Below are 21,507 nucleotides of genomic sequence, written 5' to 3'. Positions count from 1 at the left end.
TATAAATATAAAGAGAACTTTACTTAGCACCTATTATGTCGTTTCGCAAATAAACCAATTACAAGAAGGACCTACCTCAAAAGCTTGTAATTACTAGTTAATAAACATTTCTCACTGATACAAAAATCCTAAAATGAGACCAGCATCTCCAAGCCACATTCAACCCTCTTCCCTCACTTGACTTTCATAAACTGACAGAATAGCCCTGTCAGATCTTCCAGGTTAATTATTCCTACTAGATGTCTGGTTAACGCTGAAAGCACAGTGAAAACTGAGTTATTATCCTAGCCCCTTTGTGAAAAACTGACATTTGTTTTCTGTTATGTGGTCAACAATATCCTCTATACTCAACCTTTTTTAAACCACCCACTCCACTGAGGAACATATTTTACATCACAACTTGGTCATGCATTCATATAATAAGAAAAAACTAAACTGCTTTTGTTTTAACCTATCAGCATTTTTAATAGTGTAGATCAGTGGTCCCCAACCTTTTTGGGGCCATGGACCGGTTTAATGTCAGAAAATATTTTCACGGACCAGCCTTTAGGGTGGGACGGATAAATGTATCACGTGACCGAGCAAGCATCAAGAGTGAGTCTTAGACAAATGTAACAGAGGGAATCTGGTCATTTTTTAAAAATAAAATATCGTTCAGACCTAAATATAAATAAAACGAAAATAATGTAAGTTATTTATTCTTTCTCTGCGGACCAGTACCAAATGGCCCACGGACTGGTACCGGTCCGCGGCCTGGGGGTTGGGAACCACTGGTGTAGATCATGAAAATATGATTATACCTAAAAATCTCTTTGGATCTGCAAAAAAAGTCAAACTAGAGCACTGAAGAAATAAATAAATATACCCTAATGAACAGACTATAATAGTAATTTCTATTCCTATGAGCAATGACTTTGATTCACATGGAGTTTGATATCATGAAAAAAACACATTTTCAAATATAAAAGACTGAAAGAGAAAAGAAAAACCAGGCTCAGTCCAATTTAACCTATAATGTTTCGCATACTACAACCACTAGTTAAAAATTATTAGCCTGTGAAATATAAACCGAAGCTCAAAATATAAAATACAAAGTCAAATGTAAACAAGAAAAAAATATCTATATGAGTTTCATACAGTGTCTTTTCTAATCCTGTGTATTTTTAATAAGGCAAAATATATCAACTTAGAAAGTATAATTTTAATGTCCTTTAAAGTTTGTGATTACAAGAGATTACCTCCAAGATCAAAAGCAACACTGCATAAATACCAGTGTTGCACAATCTAACTGCACAAAAATTTGCTGCTGCTCAAGTTCTGATTGAGTGTCTAAAGTAAATTTTAAAAAAATTAAAACACTTACGGTACTTAATAGGACACACGTTTGTATTAAAACAAAACTGTGTCACTATTTCTTACCCAAATAATTTTCAAAGTATTTGACTGGAGAGCTCAGAACTTCTTGAAAGATAAGAAATGCCTGATTTGGCATTGTGGTTTTAATAGTTGTCTCTGTAACCTGAATAAACTCAAAAGCTACAAATACAACATATTACTGTAACCAACATTCTAAAAATTATGTCAAGTTCCAAAAATAGAAACTACTGAATTGTCTTCATTATATTTTTTAATTTTGCTATGATAATAATAAGTGTGATTTTAAAATGCAATCAGCTAATATATTCTACATTGTTATCACTACTCAATGAGGAAAAATGTCTGGATGTTAAGTAAAGAAAAACTAGAAAATAATTTGCAAGGTGTACAAGTAATTCCACTTCATAAAAGATTCTAGTTCATATATTCACTATAAACAACAAAAAAACAGAGATAGAAAAATCAGGGTCTAAATATCATATAGAAATTAGTATTCTCAATTCAAATAGCAATAGAGTGCTCTTACAGTTCTTACTTTATTATTGGAAGCCAATAAATATATTTAACTTCTGGAAACAAAGTATGAAGTTTTAAATTCATACTTTATAACCATTTTTTTGGATTAAATTCCTAAAATATTCCGGTTTAGCATAAATTAACTGTTGTCACAAACTTCAACCTCAGGTGACAGGAATATGCGTGTGTGAGCATGTGCAGGCGCGCACACACACGGGGTGGGAGCGGTGGCTGGCAATCTTTCTAACTTTCTGAAGACACTCATTTCGCCTTGTCTTCTTACCTGCCATGAAGAATGCGAAGCTGCGTAATCTGCAGGCGGCATACACAGCTGACTTAACACATAATGAACCACCAAATCAACAAGTAAAGTCACATTCAGACAATTTCTTATCTTCAAAAAAACTTTTATCATTAATATCAGTGTCCATAACTCTTCAACATTAAAAGTATGGTCAATTCTTTTATATTATTTGTACCATAAACAATTTCAAATTCCTTGCCAGATTCATATTTGTTTCTCAGTAGTTACCTATTAGTTGGAAAACCACTAAGAGCCATGACCTGTACTCACTGTTTTGTTTTACAAACATTACTCTATTTCCTATTGTATATCTGGTAAGGTAGTCTTACCCCTATTGTACAGAAGAGAAAACTAAGTAACTTAAAGGTTAAGTTACACGACCAAGACTGAATTATTAAATGATGGAACCCAAATTCTAATCCAGGTTCATCTTCCTAACTCTAAGGTCTATTTGCTCTTACACCATTCTAGACTCCCATAATGCTAACCTTGTTCATGGTGTAAAAAAAATGTTTTTTAACCCTCACTATTTTTCCCCCCAGAAATTTGAACTGGAGAACAGGGGATAAGAATAAAGGTATTTCCAGGAGTTATTTTTGCAGATACCAATACAAAAGTTTCTCCAAATTCTTCTTGGCTTGACTTTTAATGGTTCAAATACAAATATTAAAAATTCCATCATGATACAGCAAGACTTACAGGCATTCATTAATCACCAAAAAATATTTCCTACAACACTGAAGATTCTAAAAAAAAAACAACAACAAAAATCCAAGTTGAAGTAATATATAAATAAACGTACTGTCAAATAGTATCTGTTTATTAAGTATAAACACAACAATTTTCTAAGAATAAAATAAGTGAAGCTCAGAACTGCTTAGTTATATTACAATCCTTCATTCTAAATACTAGAACAAATCAGAAAATATATCTAGATGAATGTTTACAATGAAAGAATAATATTTTAGAATTATGTCTGGAAAATATATTTCACCATTACACCTGAAATGTATTTTCACTGGATAGAGAATACTAAACTGGCAATTTTTTCCTAGCATATTGAAATTATGAACCCATTGTTTTCTGGCTTCCATTTCTGCTCCTGAGCTGTCAGCTATCAGTGTAAATGCCACAGTTACTCAAAGGTAATCTGTCTTGTTCTCTGCCAATTTTTCAGGTATTCTCTTTGTTGGTAGTGCTCCCCATGTTACTATGGTGTCTCTAGATGTGTGTTTCTTTGTAGCTATTCGGCTTGTGAGTCTCTAGTATATTTCATCATCTCTGAAATATTCTCAGCTAGCCCTGGCCGGTTGGCTCAGCGGTAGAGCATCGGCCTGGCGTGCGGGGGACCCGGGTTCGATTCCTGGCCAGGGCACATAGGAGAAGCGCCCATTTGCTTCTCCACCCCCCTCCCTCCTTCCTCTCTGTCTCTCTCTTCCCCTCCCGCAGCCAAGGCTCCATTGGAGCAAAGATGGCCCAGGCCCTGGGGATGGCTCCTTGGCCTCTGCCCCAGGCGCTAGAGTGGCTCTGGTCTCGGCAGAGCGACGCCCCGGAGGGGCAGAGCATCGCCCCCTGGTGGGCAGAGCATCGCCCCTGGTGGGCGTGCCAGGTGGATCCCGGTCAGGTGCATGCGGGAGTCTGTCTGACTGTCTCTCCCCGTTTCCGGCTTCAGAAAAATACAAAAAAAATAAAATTAAATTAAAAAAAATGAAATATTCTCAGCTATTATCTCTGCATTACTATTCTTTCTCCCTTCCACAATTAGGAAATTGATGAAATACTGTCAAACCTTCTCATTCTATCTTCTATATATCTAAAGGTCTTCATTTTTACCCATTTCCTTGTCTTTCTGGGCTATACTCTGGATAATTTCTTCTCATCTATGTCTATTTCATTACTTCTCTTTAGCTGTACTTAATCTACCATTAACCATACCGAGTTTTTCATTATAATTTGTTTTGTCTTAATTCTAGAAGTTTTATTCAGTTCTTTTCCAAATCTGCTTGGCTTCCTATTCTCTGTAGATTTTTTTTTCTATTTTTTGTTTCTCTCTCTCTCTTTCTTTTTTTAATTAAGTGAAAGGAGGAGAGGCAGAGAGACAGACTCCCACATGTGCCCTGACCAGGGATCCACCCAGCAAGCCCCTACAGGGTGATGCTCTGCTCATCTAGGGCCACTGCTCCATTGCACAGCAACCAAGTAATTTTTAGTGCCTGAGGCAGAGGCCATGGAGCCATTCTCAGCACCTGAGCCAAATCGCTTGAACCAATCAAGTCATGGCTATGGGAAGGGAAGAGAGAGAGAGAAAGAAGAGGGAGGGGAGAGGTGGAGGGGACAAGCAGATGGTTACTTCTCCTGTGTGCCCTGACTGGAATCACACCCGGGACATCCACATGCCAGGCCAACACTCTACCACTGAGCCAACTGGCCAAAGCCTGTTTTTCTCTTTTATCTTCTTTTTTGTTTTAATTTATTTTGATTGGTTGGTTGACAGAGAGTCAGAGGGACAGACAAACAGGAAGGGAAAGAGATGAGAAGCATCAATTCTTCTTTGCAGTACCTTAGTTGTTCACTGATTGCTTTCTCCTATGTGCCTTGACTGGGGACCTAGAATAGAGCAAGTGATCCCGTGCTCAAGCCAGCAACCTTGGGCTCAAGCCAGCAACCATGGGGTCACATTTATGACCCCACACTCAAGCCAGCGACCCCAGGCTCAAGCTGATTACCTCCTGCTCAAGCTGGATGAGCCCATGCTCAAGCTGGTGACCTCGGGGTTTTGACCTGGGTCCCCTGCATTCCAGTCTGACACTCTATCCACTGTGCCACCACCTGGTCAGGCTATTTTTATTTTTTCTTATCTTCTCTGCAGGTATTTTCTATATTTTTGTAAACAACTGTTTTATAATCTTTATCTGGTAATTCCAAAATCTGAAGTTTTGGGCATCTACATCCATCTATTATTTCTGGTGCTTACTACTCAGACTGCCTTGTCACCTCAAGTGCTTCATTATATTTCACTGTGAACTATTTCTTTGGAAAATTATTTGTGGGCATACGGTCTTGGTGCTCACAAAGCAGTCAAAACTGGGACACAGACTCTTAGGTAAAAAGACTATTTTAATACGTAAATGTTCTGTTGTAGAACAGGGTATCTGGCCAAACAGGAAGGGCACAAGTCAGACTTGCCAGTGTAAGGAAACTTCCTGGACACAGCGTTTCACTTGAGACCTTAGAGTTCAGTAAGATCAAGAGATGGACTATTCCAGGCTTGAGGTAAACAAAATCATAAACAGTTCCAAAAACTCAAAGATTTCAGTACTTTAAATGAAATCACAGTATAGGAGAGGCAAAAGAAGGAGACACAAAACTGAGAGATAGGCAACAGAGAGTACTGAATCGTTCTAGACTAGAGTGTGAGTATCAGGTGAGAGCTTAAAAGAATCACCGGGTTATAGGGACACTAGTCAGAAAGCCTTACAGGCACATAAGCAAGAGATGGTAAATTCAGAAGATCAAGAGATACTATACCAGGTAGTGGGGATCAAGAAACAATAGAGTCAAGAGGTAGATTCCATAGAGCTCAATGCCTTTAAATGAAAAAGGTAAAGTGTGTCTGCCAGGATTCTGGCTTGAACAACGAGAGATGGTGGGGCCATCCACTGAGATAATAAACTTTGGAGGGTGATAGGTTTTGTAAGAGAAGATGATAGTACATTCAGTTGCAGACAGACTGAATTTGAGTTTTCCGTAGGCCATCCAAAAATGGAGTTATCCAGCAGGCAATCAGATACACAGGTCTAAAGCTCAGGAAGAAATCAGGGTTGGAAATCTAATATAACAGACTCCTCAAAGCTTTTTCTATCTTTGAAACACTAATCTCTCCCTATCTCCTCTCAGGTCCTCAACCACTCAACACATCTCTGACAACTTGTCTTTACAAAGTATCTCTCTCATTTTGTTAACACTTCCAAAGCAGTGGTTTTATGATAAGAGAAAAACCAAGTTAATCACTTGTTTTGCCACAGGCTTTGCATGGTAGGATGAAGAATGGCCACGGGTAAGGGTACTCTGCAGGTAGTTTAGTGAAGAGAGAAAGAAAATTGGGCACACTGATCCGGACCACTTCCCAGACTGGAGCAAAGTATCCGTTCTCCTGATCAAAGTAGAAAGCATGGAGGGGAGTTCTTCGCTGGAAGAAAACAAGGTATAACTGGAGAGTAAATAGGAAGCCAGAAAATCATTATAAGGGCAGGGCTAAAGAAGTCCAGGAAAGATCATCAAAAAGTATTGATAGAAAGAGAGCCAGAGAAAGAAAAGCTGACATACCAGATACTTTCCATCCTTCCCTCTGCCATTCTGTCCTACCCACACTGCCTCCTGATCGATTTCTAACTTCCGAACAGTTTCCATTACATTCAGTCTGACAATTACAAAATTTGGCTTGTTGATCTTTAAGTAGACCATAGCAGAATCTTAGCTTGGGCAGGGAAGATGGGGAGTGACCAACCTCATCATAAAGAGTAGAAAATTAGATTACCTGACCAGAAAAAGAAAACCATGATAGTACTTGATACTGCAAACAAGGAAACACAAGGTTGCACAGTCTGACTTCTATACACTGGTACCTTGAGATACGAATTTAATTCGTTCTGTAACTGAGCTTGTAAGTCAGTCAACTTGTATATCAAACTGCCGATACTGGACCCGTGCGCCAATGCGCCACTAGCAGCAGCTTCCCGAATCACAACTTGTATCTCGAAATTTCGCTCGGATCTCGAACACAAATACGAACTGAGTCGCAGCTCGTATCTTAAAAAAATTCATATGTTGGTCTGTTCATATCTTAAGGTACCACTGTAGTCTATCAGTCTTGTCTTTTCATTTCTGCCAAACCATATAAAAAACAACTTCACTCTAAGGAGATAAAAGTGCAAAACCTCAGAGTAACTGCTTGGGAGGTGGAGCTGGACAGCCACAATTATTTTAAAGTACTGGATTGCTGTGTATATTAATACAAGTGTTCTAACCTAGTAGAATCACAAAACTTTTGAGCGAGGGAGATCCTTAGAGATTGCCTTAGGCAGTTTCAACTGCTATAACAAAATACCATAGACTGCGTGGCTTATAAACAACAAAAATCTCTTCCTCACAGTTCTGGGGGCTGAATACCCTCTTCCAGGTTGCAAACTGTGGACTTCTGGCTTCATCCTCACATACCAACGGAGGAAGCAAACTCTCTGGTGACTCTTTTAAGGGCGCCAACCCCATTCATGAGGGCTCCACTCTCGTGACTTCATCTAATCCTAGTTACCTCCCCAAAAGTCTTGCCTCCTAATCATCACATGGGAAGGGAAGCAGGGCTTCAATTTATGAATTTTGGGAGAGCACATTCAGTCCATGAGAGATTATTTGGTGGAATGGTTTTCTGAAAGCTAAGTACATCAATTCACAGTAATACCATATGAAATCATATTTCAAGTCAGTGAAATTCTGAAAATCATTTCAGTACTGCTACCGTAAGTGAATATTAACCATGAAAAACCCTTATGCAAAAATGGCTGGCTTTGATGGTATGCTTATCTACCTGGAAAATGTAAAAGAATTAACTCAAAATCTGTTTAATAAACAGACTTAGAAAGTGACTGGTTACAAAATAAACACACAAAAAATCACCAACTCTTTATTTACCAGCAAAAGTGAGGTAGAAATACATAGAGAGAGAGTATGAGAGAGAGAAAGAGAGAAATCCCATTCATAACAATAAAAAATAAAGCCCAGTGGGCTCAACAGAAGGGCAGGCAAATAGTAAAGCTTTTGATACCCATGGAGAAAGAACAGATCATTCATTACGCAGTAGTGAGAAAACTGATTAAGAAAAGGCTTTAAATTTTTTGAAACCTATACTTTACACTATACAACCAAACATGTTCTGGAATAACTGTACACACAAAATTTAAAATTGAAAGGAAAAGGATTGAAATATAAATTCATAGCTATATAAACACAGGTAGAAAAAGCCTACAAGATATATAAAGGAAAAGCAAAATTTAACTACAGAAAATGTTAAAACCTATAAGGCATGAAAAGGGAAGAAAGTATAAAGTCAATTATACCCTAATAAAAGTGTTCAAGAAAAGATAGCAATTCCCAATAACAGCAAGTACAAGCCTCTCACACAGCTTTGTAGTAAAAGATACAAAGTGGTACAATCTTTCTGATAGGCAATCTGGCCATGTGTATCAATCATGGGCATATCTTTTCCACTCATGACAATTTTTCCAACATAAATAATAATGTATAGGCACAAAGGGATATTAGCTACAATAATGATCAGTGTGGCACTGCTTGTCATGATGATTGAAAGGAACCTAGATCTCTAATAATGGAGGAATACTCGAGTATTTTCATACAATGAGAGAGTATGGAGCCACTAAAAATTAAGTGGAAGAGTAACAACACTAGCAATATATAATGACATCAAAAATAAATGCAAGCGGCCCTGGCCGGTTGGCTCAGCGGTAGAGCGTCGGCCTGGCGTGCGGAGGACCCGGGTTCGATTCCTGGCCAGGGCACATAGGAGAAGCGCCCATTTGCTTCTCCACCCCCCCCCTCCTTCCTCTCTGTCTCTCTCTTCCCCTCCCGCAGCCAGGGCTCCATTGGAGCAAAAGATGGCCTGGGCGCTGGGGATGGCTCCTTGGCCTCTGCCCCAGGCGCTAGAATGGCTCTGGTCGCAACAGAGTGACGCCCCAGAGGGGCAGAGCATCGCCCCCTGGTGGGCAGAGCATCGCCCCCTGGTGGGCGTGCCGGGTGGATCCCGGTCGGGCATATGCGGGAGTCTGTCTGACTGTCTCTCCCCGTTTCCAGCTTCAGAAAAATACAAATAAATAAATAAATAAATGCAAGCACTAAAATGACAAGAATCCAATTCATGTTTCTCTGTGTATATCTACAATACACACACATACACACGATAAAGAAATTAAAACTACCCCTAAACTAGTTAAGAGAAATGATAGTTGCAAAAGGGAAGGGAGACAATTTATCCCAAGCCTCACTGTACCACACACATCATTCTTAGCATAAGCCTCTCGGACTTCAAGAAGTCTAGTTTAATTAACACAGTAAACAAAGATGGAAATAGTGGTACCGCCTGCCCATGTCCTATCCACTCCATCTCCTCCCCCCAAGCACTTCCAGGGATTCAGGACAATCAATCCACTATCTCACCCAAGGATGGCAAGACATGTTATGTTAATAACTCCTCTTGGATTTCTGCAAGGTAGCTCTAACGGAGTTTATTCTGATCCCCATAATTATCAGCAAACAGAATGCAAAGCCTGTATAACTTGGTCTCAGTTTACTTGCACTGTTACCGCCCCAATCCCATCATAAAAAGAATGCATTGCCCCCAAAGTAGTTACAGGCGGCACCCAGGTTACGGATGAGATATTCTGTAGGTTTGTTCTTAAATTGAACTTGTATTAAGTTGGAAGAAGTTCATTAACCTATTAAATGCAACTTAGACAAATGTTTGTCTCAACATAGTATTTATTTTTACCTTTCTGTGCATATAAACACTTAAACATTTTCACACCTACAGAACCTATCGCATTCATAACCCAGGAATTATCGGTACATTAGAAGTGAGAGCTTACTTATCACAAATCTAATTTTTCTGAAGAACCACGATTTAAAAGAAGAAACCTAATTACTTTGGTTCAACCTTTTTATCTTATATATGGACCAACTCTTAGTAACCCTAAAAGATAAAACATTCTGGCTAATGAAAATTTGTGACTTGTTTTTCAAAACTAATGCTTGTAGTACAAATCTGACTTATTTTCAGCCTCTCCCAAGGCAAAATAACCCTGAAGAACACTTTGAGAAATCTGTGGCCCTGGCCAGTTGGCTCAGTAGATAGAGCATCAGCCTGGCGTATGGACATCCTGGGTTAGATTCCTGATCAGGGCATACAAGGGACGTGACTATCTGCTTCTCCCCCTCTTCGCTCCCTCTTCCCTTCTCTCAGCCAGTGGCTCAACAGCCCTGGGCGCTGAAGATGGCTCGGTTGGTCCAAGCATCAGCCTCAGGCACTAAAAATAGCTCGACTGACCCAAGCACTGGTCCCAGACAGGGGTTGCCAAGTGGATGCCAGTTGGGGCACACGCGAGAGTCTGTCTCATCTCCCCTCCTCCCACATAATAAATAATTAAATAAATAAATAAATAAATAAATAAATAAATAAAATTTGCAACAGAGCGGGTCATTATTTTTGATCATTTATTTTTATAAAATTTCCACAATAGGCATTACTTTTGGTAACAGAAAAAAATGTTTTTCTCATGGCAGGTTAAACTCTCATACAATTACTTAACCTAAGATATAGATCCACAGCAACATTTTCTTTTGACAGATGTACCACATCTAATACATCATAAATCATCACATAAAACTAAGTCTAACTGCCCTGGTCAGTTGGCTTGGTTGGTTAGAGCATGGTCTCAAAGTGCAGTGGTTGCCAGTTCAACCCCAGTCATAGCCCATACAGGAAGAGACTGATGTTCCTGCCTCTCTCTACCTCCCTTCCTCTCTCTCTAAAATTAAGCAATACAATAAAAAAAAGAAAGAAAAAACTGCCTGACCGGTGGTGGCAAGTAGATAAAACATAGACCTGGGATGCTGGGGTCCCAGGTTCAAAACCCCAAGGTCACCGGCTTGAGCGCAGGGTCGCTGGCTTGAGTGTAGGATCATCTACATTATCCCATGGTCACTAGCTTGAGCAAGGAGTCACTAGCTTGTCTTGAGTCCCAAGTCAAGGCACATATGAGAAATAATCAATGAACAACTAAACTGAAATAATGATGCTTCTTATCTCTCTCCCTTCCTGTCTGCCTCTCTCTCTCATAAAAAAAAAAAAATTCTAATCAATTTTTAAAAGTAAATTATTTTTTCTAAATGTAGACTTCATGATTTACAAAAAGCAAAGATTCATTTAAAAGTTTATGAAAATTTGCAACTGTCTATAATACTTATTTCAAATCTCTTATCTATTTTATTTCAAAAAGGTAATATAATAACCACCTTTCCTAGGCAACTGAATTAAGAAAAATAATAAATTTGGAATTACTAAGTATTTTTATGGAATAAGCCAGACACCACATGCAGCACAGAACAATGACTGAATATTATCTTTTGCTGTTTTTCATAAAAACTAAGATATTTAATGAGCAGCTACTGTATGCCAGGCCCTGTACTAATTGCTAAAAATACAAAAGACTAACTCAGAAATGCCCTACTCCAGTTCAGTCTAGTCAAAAAGACATGCACTATGATGAACAAAACTATAAAATATCTATACAGACTCCTACATCTTATTGACAATTCCAAAAATCCAAAGAGCTCTAAAAACTAAAAATTGTTTTCTAAGTTGTCAGCAAAACGTGGCCTAACTAATGTAAGGCTTTTTATAGTCTTGTTTATTGTTCTTAGTATGAATATGTATAATTTTGCTGGGAAAATTAATGTGAAAGATTATGGGGTGATTGCTCCTATCCATAGGAGGTTTCATGATATACAGCATATGCACCATATTAATTTTTTTCTTTATTAGCGAGAGAGACAGAGACAAAGACGGGAAGGGAGAGAGATGAGAAGCATCAACTCATAGTTGCGACACTTTAGTTGTTCATTGATTATTTCTCATATGTGCCTTGACGGGGAAGGGGGGGTGCTCCAGCCGAGCCAGTGACCCTTGCTCAAGCCAGTGACTTTGGGCTCAAGCCAGCCAGTGACCTTGGGCTCCAAGTCAGCAACCATGAGGTCATGTTGATGATCCCACACTCAAGCTGGCGACCCTGCGCACAAGCCAGTGATCTCAGGTTTTAGAACTGGGTCCTCAGCATCCCAGGTTGACACTCTACCAACTGTGCCACCACCTAGTCAGGCCATATTAATTTTCGATATTCCAAAAACTTTTTACTTCTGAGACACATTTGCCATGGGTTTCAGATAAGGGGCTATAGACCAGGTCTGAAGGATGCAAAGCTGGATTGTTGTAAGGAGCAAAGTAGTTGGTTACGGAAGGTGTAAATTATATAGTCTGAGAAGCCATCAGAAGAAAAGGGTGTGTTATTCTAGTCTTCAAAATACTACATTTGAAACAATCCTTTCAGACAACAACCAAAAACTACTTTTTGTATCTCTATAGCCTTAATTCTTTGCTTTGAAAGATCTGAGTGCCTGACCTGTGGTGGCGCAGTGGATAAAGCGTTGACCTGGAAATGCTGAGGTTGCCGGTTAGAAACCCTGGGCTTGCCTGGTCAAGGCACATATGGGAGTTGATGCTTCCAGCTTCTCCCTACCTTTTCTCTCTGTCTCTCTGTCCTCTCTCTCTCCCTCTCTCTCTCTCTCTCTCTCTCTCTCCCTTCTCTCTCCTCTCTAAAATGAATAAATAAAATTTTAAAAAAGAAAAAAAAAGAAATCTTTAAAAAAAAATTAAAAAAAAATAAAAAGAAAGATCTGAGCTGCAAAACTGTATTTAATAATATTTAATTCTCCAAAGAGGTAAGTATTAATATACCAATTTTGTATTTTCATCCACAAAGTACAAACTTTCTGTTTTATTAGCCCATACAGCCTTATGTCAAATAAATGTACAATTTCTATTAGGTTCATTCAAATATACACTGCTCACAAAAATTAGGGAATCTTTCAAAATGAATATGAAGCGATAAAATATCCCCTAATTCTTGTGAACAGTGAGTGTAGTATGTCTTAATTATGTGGACATGATCAACCACACTGCAGATTATCCACAGAACACAGATTATCCATAGAATGGTAGATTAACTATGTGCCAGATACTATCATTTTATATATATATATAGTATGTTATACATGTGTGTGTATATATATGTCTATATGTATGCATATACATACATATATTCTCGTTTAATCCTCAAAACAACTTTCTGATATAGCTTTTATCTTCATTTTAAAAATAAAAAAGTGAAGTACTATAAAGTTAAGTAACTGGCCAGCATATTATAATAGACATCACAACAATAAATGAGCTTTGAGAAAACATTTACAAGAGGGATTTATTGTTATATTGACTTTCTTTCCAAACTCACTATTATTCCAATTAATAGAGAATTAATGCTACTGGAATCAGCCTCACAAGCCCTCCCTGCTCCCAATACTCTCCACCCCCAACTAACCCCTGCCACACTCTCATTTCTCAAGTTCTGGTACATACACCGTATATCACTGCCATTCTAAACATCTGTCCATGAAAAGAGATGTCTTAGACCAGCTGAAGAAGCACCATTCCTCAGACTGGTGCTGATATAAAACAAAACTTTCTGTGGTACACGACAAAAAGAGGGAGGACAAACAATGTATTAATATGTTTATAAAACACTTATTATTCAACTTAAAATGCCATCCTTTATTCAAGGTTGTCCTTCTTACTTTCTCATTGTTAAACATATGATAAGGATGACCAATGTTTCATTGTCGTTTATTGTTCTTACTAGCCAAATAAAAAGTCAGTAACCCAGTAAATTGCCCCAGAAATGCCGTTAGGATGACAAAAATAGAATAAATCTACCAAGTATGCATGAGGAGGCAGAGAGAGGACAGGCAAAGGCAGGAAACAGAGCACTGAAAACTCGTAGGGTCAAACGGAAGCAGACAGTACTTTTACATTTCATAGTGATGTACAAACTTAAGAGACTGGTCCAGCAAACAAGTACAAACAAAATAAATCTCTGCAAATTTCAGTATCTTATTCAGAAATGATTACAAATATTGAGAAACTAATACCAGTTCTTCATGTCTAAATGGGAAAGTATAGGGGAAATTTTTTTAAAGGGTAACAAATTTGAATTTTAAAACGAAAGTAAAGCTCATAATTGTCAAACAGGAAAGGAGACATAAAAGAATATCACTAATTTATCTCCTACAAAGGCAACACAGCACAAAGAAGACTATTAAAAGCATGGACTCTAGGGTCAGCCAACCAGAATCCCACCTGTTAGCCGTGTAAACCTAAGCATGTGGTTTTTACTCTTTCTTTTTCAGTTTCCTTAAAGATTACTGAGGATTAAATGAATTAGGATGGGTAAAGTGCTTAGTACAGTGCCTGGCACTTAGCAACTACTTCAAAAGTACTGTCATAAATATTACTTGATAACATAAAGAAATCATGTTAAAGTAGGACTAAGAACTATTAAAAATTACAGTACTAAAAGCAGTTGATGTTATACTTCCATAAAGTTGTTTTAAAATACAACCATTCTGGGCCCTGGCTGGTTGGCTCAGCGGTAGAGCGTCGGCCTGGCGTGTGGGGGACCCGGGTTTGATTCCCGGCCAGGGCACATAGGAGAAGCACCCATTTGCTTCTCCATCCCCCCCTCCTTCCTCTCTGTCTCTCTCTTCCCCTCCCGCAGCCAAGGCTCCATTGGAGCAAAGATGGCCCGGGCACTAGGGATGGCTCCTTGGCCTCTGCCCCAGGCGCTAGAGTGGCTCTGGTCCCGGCAAAGCGACGCCCCGGAGGGGCAGAGCATGGCCCCCTGGTGGGCAGAGCGTGGCCCCTGGTGGGCGGGCCGGGTGGATCCCGGTGGGGCGCATGCGGGAGTCTGTCTGACTGTCTCTCCCCATTTCCAGCTTCAGAAAAATACAAAAAAAAAAAAAACAAAAAAAAAACAACCATTTTGATGAACATAAAGTATCTGAAGTGTGACGTTTTTAAACCCTTCAATTTTTTTTTTAATTACATTTAAAAAACTCTGAATCCTTGTTTGCCTCCAAGGCTCATGATGGCAATACTCAGATGAGGCTGCATTTGAGAGAAAGAGCACACACTCAATACTTCCACCAATTAAAGAAACTTTCATCCCAGCGGAGCATTCAGAGATATAAGTTGATAAAACCCAACTCCCTATGGCTGACCAATTCCTTCAGCTAGAAGTACAGCAAGCTTCCGTGGAAAATGTGCAGACCAGGTGAGAGAGGCACCACACAGTATACACACTTGGAACCTGCATTCTTCCAGCTTGGGACAGCTCCCCCCTTCCCTGGGACCCAGACTTGGCCGGTTGACTCTGCATAAGGGCTCTCCCTAAGGGGAGTCTTCTCAGTTCATCTTGCTATTTGCTTCTTCTCTCAAGCCACCTCTACACCCAGGGTGAATAATTAAAAGACGCTTGTTCAGGCCCTGGCCGGTTGGCTCAGTGGTAGAGCATCGGCCTGGCGTGCAGAAGTCCCGGGTTCGATTTCCGGCCAGGGCACACAGGAGAGGCGCCCATCTGCTTCTCCACCCCTCCCCCTCTCCTTCCTCTCTGTCTCTCTCTTCCCCTCCCGCAGCCAAGGCTCCATTGGAGCAAAGATGGCCCAGGTGCTGGGGATGCCTCCTTGGCCTCTGCCGCAGGCGCTAGAGTGGCTCTGGTTGCAACAGAGCAACGCCCTGGAGGGGCAGAGCATCGCCCCATGGTGGGCGAGCCGGGTGGATCCCGGTCTGGCGCATGCGGGAGTCTGTCTCTCCCTGTTTCTAGCTTCAGAAAAATACAAAAAAAAAAAAATTAAAAAAAAAACACGCTTGTTCAAAGATACATCATTTTATTTCTTAGCACAAAAGTTATCTATATCTTTGCTACTGAAGGATGGATCCTTGACAAGCAGCACCTAGAAGCTTAAAAGAATATCAAGCTGAATCACAGATCTACTGAATCAGAATTGGCTTTTTTTTTTTTTAAAGAATTCCAGCTCTGCTCTATAATCACTCAACTACAGATAGTTGTAAAAATTAAAAAGGCTCAATTTTTACATTTGAATTCAGAGATATGTTGTGAAAATTACCAAGATGTGAAATCAGGAAGGTTCATTATGGGAAATAACCAACATTTAATTGAATTTTTTTTTTACCACACTGATAAAAGCAGTGTTCAAAGATGTAAGTGGTTGGCAAAAGACAGTCTACAGTTGTAATACAAATAAATAATAATTAATAGATAATAATACAAGAGTAAACTATTTCATATACTCACAACAGGACACCTACTTTTGCACACCTCTGTATTTTCAACAAGGCCTATAGTTAATGCTCCCTGCTTCGAATCATTATTTTGTGCAACAGCACAAAACTAATTAATATAGTTTTATTGACACTGTATTTTATTGTCCAAACAATACCAAAAAATGACTGGGTCTAGAAATTTCAGCACAATCCGGTCTATAAGTGTGCATGCTAAAATTTCGGACTCAGTCCAACTTCAAAATCGACAAATGAAACTTTTTCCGGGAAGTCATTCAGGGGGGGGAAAAATATCTCAAGTGTAAACTTTCAGCGTAGATCATATTCCTGCAACTAACCTGTTTAACATTAGCACTGAAAAAGTCACTTGTAGAACCGAAAATTATTTTAGAGGTTTGCCCGTTTTTCCAGAAGTAGGGGGTTAAAAAAAAAAAAAAAAGTTCCCCTTCAGCAAAGTTTTTCTGGTATCCTGAAAGGCCTCAACTCGCATGTTCTTATACGTGACTACACTTAAGTCTTAGTAAACCAAGGTCGCGTTTCTCTCCTCCAAGAAGAGAGGCTTCTACCTCTTCTAGCGGCTGCGTTTGGAAAGGTCTGGGATTGCGGGTCGGTTTCGCTTCCGGCCCGCGAAGGAAGCGTGCTCCCCGGGGCAGAAAGGGACAGGGCAATCGCCCGAGTAGGAAGCGGAGCCCTGGCCCAGCCACCGCGCAGCTGGCCCGGCAGCTTCGACCCCCTCTCCCGAGGGAGGGCAGGCGGGCAGGCTGGGGGGAGCAGCCTCAACCCCGCCCGCCCCGGAGCCGGGGGAGCTCAGCTCCCGCCACCCCACCCCCACGCCGATCCGGGGAGCGCACCACGGGGCGGGGGGCGGTGCGACGCCCCATCCGCAGCAGCAGCGGCGACAGCGGCGGCGGCAGCACCCGCACCCGCACCCTCAGGCCTTCCCGGGAGGCGGCGGCAGCTGCAGCAGCGACGGGAGGGGAGGCGGGACTGGTCCTGAGAGGCTGAGCGGGAAGCCGGGGCGGGGGCCACTGCATGTGGGAGATGCACTGAGGGAGGGCGGGGGCGCACAGAGGGCTCAGCTGTTTTTACGATCATCGTTATTTTGTTTTACCTGTGGCGCAGAAGGGCTCCCCAGCTCCTACTCCCTGAATCCTCCTCCTCCTCCCCTCCTCTCTCTCTGTCCCTCAGTCTCTGCCCGGCGCGCGTGGAACCCGCCGGCCCGACCAAAAAGAGAACAGGGCGGGCGGGGTGGCGGCGGTGACCGGCAACCACGTGACCACGCTCGCGCCGTAACGGAGGCCGCCTCCTGCCGCGCGCCCTCCCAGCGCTCCACCTCTAATAACCCCGCGGCTCGCGGGTCCCGGACGCTCGTGCGCAGGCGCCCGCCTGGAGACTGCGCGGGCGCGCGACGCGCTCGCTCTGGGGGCCGAGTCCGTGGGGTCCCACTAGGCTCCAGTCGGGAGTGAGCCGCGGGGCCAGCCCTCCTGGGCTGAGCCGACCGGCTGCGAGAGCGCATGCGCGGGAGGCTTTAAAAATTTTTTTTCTTCTCTCTTTCTCTCTCTGTCTCTCTTTCTGTCTCTCTCTCTGTCTCTCTCTCTCTCTCTCGACCCCCTTCCATTACCCCACCACCAGCAGCGCGCAGCTGAAGTCTGTGAACCTGACCTTGGGACTTAACCACTCACACTCACCACCTCCTGCCCAAGGTGAGACTAAGGAAAAAAAGATGCCAGCCCCTGGGATCCTCCCAGCCTAAGAATGTATCTTTCCTTGTTGTGTGCAAATAGACTTCTATTAGTTTTCTGTAGCTGAGGAGACTCTTATTCATGCTTCACGACCCTGCTTACCTGTCACTTCCTCTGAAATCTAACCTACTCTGTTTTGGAGAAGTATTACCATTTTGTGTTGACCTATGTAAATATAACCCATAGAGAAATAATATATAACAGTTATTTTCTACAAATCCACAGAACTAGGCTCGGATTTTATCTTTTTCATGTAACCCAGGGCAGTATGTGTCTTTATCTCAGTAAAAGTCTGATGACTACCAGAATACGGGCAATGTCCAAACCCTAGGTCTTGTTGCCCTCCGTTTAGGCTTAATCATGATTTAAGATTTCCTTTAGCCCAAGCATGTGGAATGCTAGTGTTTGTTTCCCCAATATGAAAGCCTTTCAATGGCAATGCTAATTAGAGTAGTAAATGCTTCACCTAGTAAAAAAGATTTATGATCTTTTATTAGCCTACCTTCACCAAGAGCTTTAAAGGAAATTGATACTGTTGAGTCCAGCAAAAGAAAATCAGGGAGAGAAAAGACAAATTTCCAAAGGTTAGCTAGCTTCGGTGAGGGTCCCTATGTGGAGACCTTTCTTCAGACAAACACTCGCCTTCACACAGGGATTCCCTCTTCTGTTGCCCCTCTTTGATGTAGAACCTGTACAAGTTAAATTATTGCTTCTGGTCAGACTTAATCAGTGCAAATAATTAAAACTTAAAAATTTACTGACAGTTCTGACTAGACCAGTCATCATTACTGTTAAACTAGTAAATACTGACATGATATTCAAGAAACAAAACTAACAACAAAATTCCTGAAAACAGTGGGATAAATGTTGATCGATAAACAGTGGTAACAAGTTCTTCTGCGAAACTAGGAAAATCATATTGGGAAGAAGATAATTATTTCTACCTTTCTAGGTTCTTTGGTCTAAGAATCAAATGAACATAACACAGATTAACAAGAGAAAAGCAGACTTAATTACAAATATACAGTGTCCCAAAAGAATATAAGACCCAAGGGCAACAGGGGCAGTTGAGATTTATACAGTAAGTCTTCACTTAACATTGTTGATAGATTCTGCGACTTTAAGTGAAACAGCATATAACAAAATCAATTCTACCATAGGCTAATTGACATAAACAAGTTCCTAGGGCATTTCATCACCATTATAACGAAACAACATTGAAAGAAATGACATTATTCAAGGACCATTATAACAAAACAACTGAAAGAAATGCCATGCTGAGCTCATAAGGAAGAGGGCATCAAGGAGGGGAAAGGTAATTCACAGGAAAAGAAGAAGAACAGATGTTTGGTAATTAAATGTTTGCCTTGCCATACAGATGGTCATCAGATAAAAAGTTTGTCTGGTAATATCTCTCTTTCTGGGACACACAGTCTACTCTATCTAAATTCTTTCAGTAATCCAGGGACAGGTAAAAGTTTTTCTTGAATCTGCTAAGCCTTGACTGCCTTCATATAGTTCACATTAGCAAAGAGGCTCATTCGGGGGAGACTTGTTCTGAACCCCTTCAGTCACAACCCTCAAAACTCCAATCTTATATGCATGCAATACTAACAGACACTTATCTGCGCTCACTAATGTATATACATCCTTATGGTTTGTTACTACTTCGTTTATGCTACTATCTTCTGTAAGGTCGGTGGATAATGGGGAAAGCTCAGGCCTGGGAACTTTGTCTAGGACTGCCCACAACCAAGCACGCCAAAAGAAACTTCCCAGGAACCCTTTGGAAAACAGCGACCGTCTGCCAGCCAGTGAGATTTCACCATGTCATATTAGCTTGACCACCCTAGGGACCCTTTAAATATCTAGGGTCACCACTTGCAACTTCCTTGGCCTCCATCTTTCCTTGGGGTCAGGGAACCTCGTGGGGCAGGATGCATGCTCTGAACTCAATAAAGCCTTTTATTATTCCACACTTTGTGGCTCTGGCCTTTTCCTTCTCGGCAGGGGAAAAATACCTTACATTTTGGTGCCGAACCCCGGGAGGAGTTTGAAGTCTGCAAGGACCGCTCCTCTCCCCGTCCCCTCCAAGAAAGAACCAGGATCTCCGACCTTCCACCCACTTCAGCTCACGGTGCGGTAAGTCCCCTACCTCCAGCCACCCTTGAGTTCTTTCTTCCGAGACTCCCTGTCCAGAGACCGTAGCTACATCAGGGAAGTCTTTTCTGTTCTGAGTGAGTGTGTGCTTGTGGAGACGTCCCAAGCACATCCACTTTACCTTATTCTTCCGTGGCCTGAGCTTGACTTTTGGGACGCTGATGCTCAAATCTGACCACTCCGAGGACTGAGGGTGGCTGTGGGGGCACAGGAATCTCCCTCCCTAAAGAAGAAGAAATTGTTCTTCTCCACTGTGGCCAGGCCACAGAACCCACTGAATTAGCCTCCTGAAGGGACTTTCCATTTTAATACCCTCACCAATTTAACTATCGCTAAAAAAAGCTGGGAGTTAATTGGAGATCCCTTACATTCATGGCTTCTAATTATTTGCGCACCCGTCCTTAATCTCTGTGCTGCCTGTTCCACCGCGCAGGCCTTTTTCTGGCCAGAGAAACCTCACCTAAAACCTCCACTCCTGATCTTTCCTTCTCCGTGGACTCCCAACTCTCTCCCCCCCTGCCTGACCCCCAGGGGCGCCCCTCTCTCAGGACTTCTCTCTGGTCCCTCTGTGGACTTCTTTCACTTGGGTCTCTTCCCTCTAAGAGCCCCCTCCCCTTCCTTTGCAAAAACCTGTTTCTTATTCACCACTACCAGTCTTTCTCCTCCCCTGCTGGCCAGGGGCCCCTTCCTTTTCTCACTGTGTTCTTAAGTCTCTCTTCTATCAGACCATTCTCCACATACTATTGGCTCTTACACCAGTTTGCAGGACCTTAAGGCCCAACCCCAATTTTCTTGCAGGAAGTTCTGGCCCTGTCTTGCTTTTGGCTTCAGCGTTTCCTGCCGGATCTGGGTGTCGGGTTCCCCACGAGCCCCCCTCCTCTTATTCTCAACCCCCAAACCCCTATCTGGGACCTGTGAACATGGCATTTAAAGTTTTTAATGGTCCCAACTAGTAGAAATAGGCCAAGGCTGTTCACCAGGCCCACATGCAGCAGAAGGTAACGCTCCAAATCCAGGCTTTTGTGGCAGCCCTGAGGCCAGCAGAGAACAGAGGCAAGGCACAGGAAGTGCCCGACCCAAGTCCAAGCCGCAAAGAAAATCCCTACCAGCAGCTTGCTTTAAGTGTGGCAAGCAGGGTCACAGGTCCTGGCAGGGCCCCTGCCCGCAGCTGCCCACTGAGCCCTGCCCTGACTGCCCGGTCACTGGTGGAGCGATTGCCCCTTTGGGCAACAGGCTTTTCCTCAGCGCCTCTACGTGGAGGACAAGCCACCCGAATGGGAGGCCAATCCAGCCAGGTGGGCGCATCGCTCAAACTCCTAAGACATGGCCTGGACACGGAGAACCCAGGGTGTGCTGCAACGAATGGCTAAGTC

At 41.9% G+C, this 21,507-nt stretch overlaps 1 protein-coding gene across 3 annotated transcripts in view; it reads right to left on the bottom strand.

The window, feature by feature from the left end:
- TBC1D5 (TBC1 domain family member 5) overlaps window positions 1-17,578 on the bottom strand; it is a 495,717-nt gene extending 478,139 nt beyond the window's left edge. The window contains exon 1 of one of the 3 annotated variants that reach the window (XM_066350480.1): window positions 17,344-17,578. The gene's annotated coding sequence lies outside the window, so the exon portion shown is untranslated. The remainder of the gene's footprint in view (window positions 1-17,343) is intronic. The other 2 variants (XM_066350479.1, XM_066350482.1) reach the window with 2 other exon arrangements.
- Between the last annotated feature and the right edge of the window lie 3,929 nt (window positions 17,579-21,507).

The sequence above is a fragment of the Saccopteryx leptura genome, chromosome 10, assembly GCF_036850995.1.
Source record: "Saccopteryx leptura isolate mSacLep1 chromosome 10, mSacLep1_pri_phased_curated, whole genome shotgun sequence".
Lineage (NCBI taxonomy): Eukaryota > Metazoa > Chordata > Mammalia > Chiroptera > Emballonuridae > Saccopteryx > Saccopteryx leptura.
Note: the sequence above shows the minus strand (reverse complement) of the source record. Positions and strands in the feature narration are given on the sequence as shown.